This window comes from Poromitra crassiceps (assembly GCF_964638095.1).
Source record: "Poromitra crassiceps genome assembly, chromosome: 27".
Classification (NCBI taxonomy): domain Eukaryota; kingdom Metazoa; phylum Chordata; class Actinopteri; order Beryciformes; family Melamphaidae; genus Poromitra; species Poromitra crassiceps.
Window position 1 is genome coordinate 13,453,846 of NC_139650.1, and position 6,766 is coordinate 13,460,611.

Genomic DNA, 6,766 nt, shown 5'->3' on the forward strand with positions numbered 1-6,766 from the left:
GTCAGTCTCACAGAAACCAGGCCAGTCAGTTAGTCAGTCGCCCTGTAGGTGGCACAATAACCCACTGATTCACCGCCGTGTGTGTGTGTGTGTGTGTGTGTGTGTGTGTGTGTGTGTGTGTGTGTGTGTGTGTGTGTTCTCCATGGCTGCTATTACAAAATGTTCTATTCTGCTGCAGCGGTGATCCGCCCTACATCAGCTGCTGGCTGGCTCAGACAAAACACTAATGTGCAGTTTGTTATGACAGAAATCATATATATATATATATATATATATATATATATATATATATATATATATATATATATATATATATATATCTTTCAGACATGCAATATTGATTTATTGATTGATTTATTGCTTAATCTTTATTATTGCGAATCTGTTGTTAATTTTTTTAATTTTATTAATATCCTTTTTGTTTTCTTACATATAGCCTACATATATGTTAATATCCTACATAATTTTACATGTTTGAAACTATTCTATTCTATTCTATTCTATTCTATTCTATTCTATTCTGCAGAAGTTGTGACCTGCAGGCAGAATAGTAAATAAAATACGGTGCAGGGGACTGGGAGCTTACTATCACAGCCCAGCTCTCACGTGAACCAGGGCTGAGTGACACGCGCTCTGATTGGAGGATCGCCGTGTGCACGTGGACGGCGGATGCACCCCCCTTATGTAACGTGAGAAGGGGGAGGGGGGCAGGACCTAACCGGGGTTGTCCGGGTTCATTCATCCTACTGCAGATACTACACCGGCTTTCATTCAATCAGACACACAGGCTATTCACAATTATTGAATAGCACTATATCCACTATTACTATATTACACTATCATTCACTATGATTATACACCGTTTTTATATTCACTATTACAGTCACTATAAAATATCCAAATTGAACTAATGTATACAAGAATTGTGTTGAAATAAATGCTGCTTGGCTTGGAGGACCTGGTGTGTGTCCCGAATGCTAAAGACCCTAAATGTTCCTAACCAGTCTTCAACCATGTCCTACAAGGAGCGCGCGTCTGCCGACAGGAAGGGAGACCTAAAACTGCCCGATTTCTGCATGGAGTTTGGAGTGATGGACTAGACTAGACTAGAGGAAAGGCGGCTGGTGAAATCCCACTGCAACTGGAAGACAACGTGGCTTGGAAAGCATCCAGAGTCCAACCGAGCCGGCCAGCAGCATGCCTGTCTGCCGCAGTACTACATCTACAGGGAGGGAGGAGGGAGGGAGGGAGGATGGAGGGGGGAGAGAGGAGGGAGGGAGGGGGGAGTTAAAGTCCTTGCCTGACATGCCCAAGCCAAACCCGCTTACGGTATATGTAGGCTATGGGGCTATCCATCACATTCCAACTGACTGAAATGTCCTATCCTGTTGTGTAAGTGCGTCTGAAAAGGGGGATAACGGCGTAATAACGGTGTGGTTGTGGTTTGGTTGGCTTCAGCCTGGCATTATCCTCCTCGCCCTCCCACACACACACACACACACACAGCCTCGCTTGACGCCCAGAGGAGCGACAGACAGGCAGGCGGACGGACAGACAGACAGTAGACAGATAGAGAGCCAAAGTCACGCCCTCTTCCGCGGTTAGCATAAGCACCAAGGGATTTCATCCGCCAGTAATCTTTCCATCTAAGCTACATTTCATAAAATGCTTATAAAAAATAGTTTTACTTTGTCAAACCAAGGGATTCAGCTATATTTAGAATTTGGAGAAACCATCTTAACACTCTGACCAAAACTAATAGGCTACTACTAATACTAATATCAATAACAACAACAACAGCAATAATAATAATAATAATAATAATAATAATAATAATAATAATAATAATAACACTGTAATAGCCTAATAATACATTCTTATTATAATGGTCATGATGATTATTACTACTACTACTACTACTACTACTACTACTATTACTACTAATAATAATAATAATAATTTTCCTATTTTTAGTTTTGGTCCAGGGGTAATGTTTATATAGCCTCTCACGATTTTAAAGATAGCTTAATCACTTGGTTGGACTAAGTAAAACCATTGTTATGCATTTGACCAGATCTCTATGGAAAAATAAACGGCGGATGAAATCCCTTGGTTCCGTATGCCACACACAGAAGTGCGCGTGACTTTGGCGGGCTACAGACAGGCAGACAGACACCCGGCTTCTCCCTCACAGTCCACGTGCGTTTGTTCCAACTTTACCCGCCACCGCTTTCCTGGAATCCATGCCTCCACTACGCTGCTGCTATCCCTCCGCCGCCATGACAACATAGACCCTGCTTTCACAGCGGAATCCTCTGGGCTCCCGCCCGCAGCGTGTGTCGCGCGTGGACTCGATGGAAACGGCAGTGAGAGACGAACATATTGACATATATATGGATCATGTACGGTGACGTGTTGACGGTTTGCGAGTTTTGGCGCGATTTTGCTCCGTGCGGAAGGACACCGGCGAGTCGCGGTGATAAAAACCAAGCGACCCCGCGCGGCCACACCCACTTTGTCTGTCTGCGAGTAGAGAGAGAGACAGAGAGAAAGAGAGTGAGAGAGAGACCCTGCCACACATACTGCGAGGGGAGAGAGAGAGAGAGAGAGAGATAGAGAGAGGATACACTCACACACGCCATGCTGCCCTGCTCTAACTTGATTTTGACGCACCGGGAGTTTCGCTCACTGTTCAGCTGATCGTCTGTCCTCTTCCTGCAGTGGACTGTTGGACACACTTTTGGACACACTTTTGGACATTATCGACTTTCTGGACTTGTATTTCCTCCACTGTTTTCTCTATCATTGATTTTGATTCTCTCTTGTATAAGGACGATTTAAAGGTAAGACACAGTTGCATTATGGGGCAGTTTTAAAGTGGATGTTTAACTAGCTTGTGATGCGTAACGTTACGTGCCATCATGCATTTGTTGTGCGTATTTATGGAGAAATGGCAGCAGCAGTTGGGAGAAGAAACAGACTGAAGTCTCTACGCACTGAACACATGGGCTTTTAAAGGACCACTCCACTACTGCAGCTTTCTGAACACTTCAGAGTGGCGTTTTGTCTGATTTTCACTTTTCACCCCATTCAGTCTTCAATTCCACGCGTTTAAAGGAGGAAAACAGGGCAGATTTCCATTGACACGTGTACATTTGTGTTATATTTGTGGAGGTGAGCCGTTTCCTGCTCACGCCGGCTGGTTTGTCCCCACATGGCGCTGCTGCAGACAGACAGTCAGCCCGGACACGCTGCTGTCTGGAACTTACATGTCTGCTGATTTGGGCTGTTTAAGGAGCTTGATTTTAAAACTTTAAGTTATTCCACTTTGTTCCGCTCATGTATCATGAAACGTGGTACGGGCAGCTTGGTTGACATGTTAGGAATGGTTCAAATCAGTAGTCTAATTTGACCAGAAATAGCGGGTTTTTACTGATTTGCATGGATTGATCTGTGTGTGGAATGCCATGTAAGTGAATGCTATGTGGTTTTTGTCACTTTGGCAGTGTGCGTGTGTCGGCGAGTTTTTATTCTCTCTAATGTGTTTTCTCAGTGTGAATGGACGGTAAAGAAAATCAGCATTTAACTTATGCTGCCCCCTGCCTGTCTGCAGCGCACACTGCACACGCACACACTCAGCCTAGAGGGACATTATAGTGAGCTGGATATTGTCCTTGGGGGAAGGCCTTTTTATGCATTCACAGCACTTATTATTACTAATACTGACTTACTACGGACTCACTACTACTACTATTAATACTATTAATACTACAAGGACTACAATCACAATGGAAATAAATCCTGTCACAGTTTTGTGTTATGTTTTATGTTCTTGTCAAATGTGCTTGTGCAACCATGGGCTTCCTGTCCCTTTTTCAAGTGAAATCTCAGATCTACTCAAACTAAATACTCTGTGATGGTGAGTTAACCTGAAACAGCCGTGTGTGGTAACTCTCACTCTTAAACAGCCGTGTGTGGTAACTCTCACTCTTAAACAGCCGTGTGTGGTAACTCTCACTCTTAAACAGCCGTGTGTGGTAACTCTCACTCTTAAACAGCCGTGTGTGGTAACTCTCACTCTTAAACAGCCGTGTGTGGTAACTCTCACTCTTAAACAGCCGTGTGTGGTAACTCTCACTCTTAAACAGCCGTGTGTGGTAACTCTCACTCTTAAACAGCCGTGTGTGGTAACTCTCACTCTTAAACAGCCGTGTGTGGTAACTCTCACTCTGCACAAATAGAGGTTTATATTGTGGTTGTGGTTTTGTGTTGGCATCAGTTCCATCGTGTCCCGGCAGGTAAACCTGCTATAACAGCTCTGTGATGCAACCACACGGCCGGTGTGTGTTGTGTTAAAGTGAAGTAGTGTAAGTACTGTATTAAGTCATAAGTAGTGTAAGTAGTAAGTAATAAGTAGTGTAAGTACTGCAGTAAGTAAAGTAATACATATTATTATAGTACTAGTGTAGTAAGTTGTTTAAGTGCTGGAGAGATGCTGTCATGGGAAACAGACAGAGGTCAGACGAGTTGCTGGAAAGAGTAGTATAAGGTTAGCTGTGTTGTTAAGGCAGTGGTTCTGAAAGAGTAGTATAAGGTTAGCTGTGTTGTTAAGGCAGTGGTTCTGAAAGAGTAGTATAAGGTTAGCTGTGTTGTTAAGGCAGTGGTTCTGAAAGAGTAGTATAAGGTTAGCTGTGTTGTTAAGGCAGTGGTTCTCAGAGTGGGGTCTGGGGGTCATCAAGGGGGTTCATGGGGGGTCCCCAAAAAGGCTAAAAGGGGAGTACTTTTATTTTCACTATAATTTCATCCATAAGTAACACAATGACAGGATGTATGACTGTTTGGGTCATGGCTTTCATACACTTTCTGTAATAAAACATCTAAAAGCAAAAATCGTATCAGATATGGGGGAAAAAAACCTTATGCGTGGTCTAATTTGTGTCATTTTAAGGGTCCTTCCTTGGATGTGAAAAAGATTGAGAACCACTGAATTAAGGGGTCCCCCCCCGGTTCTCCTCCCCCGCAAATCCTCCCTAAAGCATCACTTTCCATGTCAGCAGGCGCCGCGCACCATTTGGCTGTTTTATTGACTTTGTGAGAATTGGGGGCGGGGGTGGGGGGTGTCAATTGTGGAAAGAGGCGTTGGGTTTCTCCCCCCGTCTCTCCCAGCTGTTCCTATGATGTCACGGGGGGGGGGGGGGGGGGGGGGTGTCTTTAGGGCTGTTTTTTACGGGGCCTCCCGGGGGGGCGGGGCTACTGTGATGTAAACACACATAAAAGGTGGCAGTCCAGAGACACTCAACTCTCACTACAACACGTGTGTGTCAATTTGTGTGTTAGTGTGTGTGTGTCAATTTGTGTGTTAGTGTGTGTGTGTCAATTTGTGTGTGTTAGTGTGTGTGTGTGTGTGTGTGTGTGTGGGGGGGGGGGGGGGGCTGCCTACCACTGTGGATTTACCCTGCTGAACTCTGAACTCGCTGCTGGCTTGGCTTCACTGGGTATATCAAGTAGGGCTGGGAGGGACCACAAATCATATCTCTGTCTTTTTAGGCTGAATGGTGAAACACACTGTATTTTCTACAGAGTAGGCAAAATGTTCAGGTGTAACTTTACTTTTTACAAAATATGGACACAATGAGATTTTTGATTACTAATCAGCAGGGGCGGTTTTAGGAATATACCTTTGGGGGGGCTCAGCCCCCAATCAGAATATCCCAGACCGCAGACCCCAAGGGGGTTCCGGGGGCTTGCCCCCCAGGGAGAAAATTGTCTACATTTTAAAGTAAAAATGTTTTGTCTTTACTGTTCTGTGGCTTTACAATGATGATGACAAAATTATAGTATCGCTATATATATTCTGCATACAGATAGAATGGTAGGTAGAATACTGCTAGCTTAAATACAATAGTGGCCCATCTACAGTATACCAAAATCACTTCCAGGGAAGAACTCAAGTACAAAGTAACATTCATCTTTGTAGCATAAACAAAAGTAAAATCATGACATAACAAAAGGGGAATTTCCTAACTTTGTTTGGAATGATGTTCAGGATGTGATTATTATTATGAGCCTACAGCTCACACAATAGGTCATGTTATACAGCCTATATATTAGCCTATAAGGTCAAGTAACAAAAAAAGGTATAATCACATTTTGAAATGGTTACTATGAGGTCATATTTCATCACACATTAATGTGATTGGGCTCTTTGGAATCACAGGAGTCTCAGCTTTGTAGCTTTACCCAAAATATACAATTCCATGACTGTTTTGGCACCACAGTGTGCAGAAATAGAGAAACAAAAGAGGCAAGAATAACATTCTCACGGCATGCAATCACTGTCTTTAGGACCCTGGAGCTCATATATCCTATGTAGCTGACATTATGTAAGACTCTTATTATAATTGTTATAATTAGCCTCATTTCATTCAGATATATTGATGTACAGTCAAGGGTCTGGATCTGTAGTATTTGGGTCTAAAACCACCTCTGATCGTCAGTAATGTGGTTGTAATGACTAAGTGGGTAAAGGCAAATAATTGAACAGTTAGTCTGAACAGTCTGGGTAAGTTCACAAAATGACATCACTTTATGTCTATCTGTGTAGACATGTCTTCTCACAAACGTCTTTGCAGCCAATCATGCGTTCATGTCCCCGAGGACAAAGTCATTAGTTCCGTGGTAGATAGAGTGCTGACATTTAATTCCTACTCGAGTAGAAGTATTATTATTTTGGTTTTCATTTACCTCAGTGGAAGTACTTACTGGT

General features: G+C 43.3%; 1 protein-coding gene across 1 annotated transcript in view; it reads left to right on the forward strand.

Annotated features, from left to right (window-relative positions):
* The first annotated feature begins 2,628 nt into the window (after nucleotides 1-2,628).
* The window catches only part of mych (myelocytomatosis oncogene homolog), an 11,059-nt gene continuing 6,921 nt past the window's right edge, over nucleotides 2,629-6,766 (forward strand). Inside the window, 1 exon segment of the mRNA XM_083661659.1 lies at nucleotides 2,629-2,843. The gene's annotated coding sequence lies outside the window, so the exon portion shown is untranslated.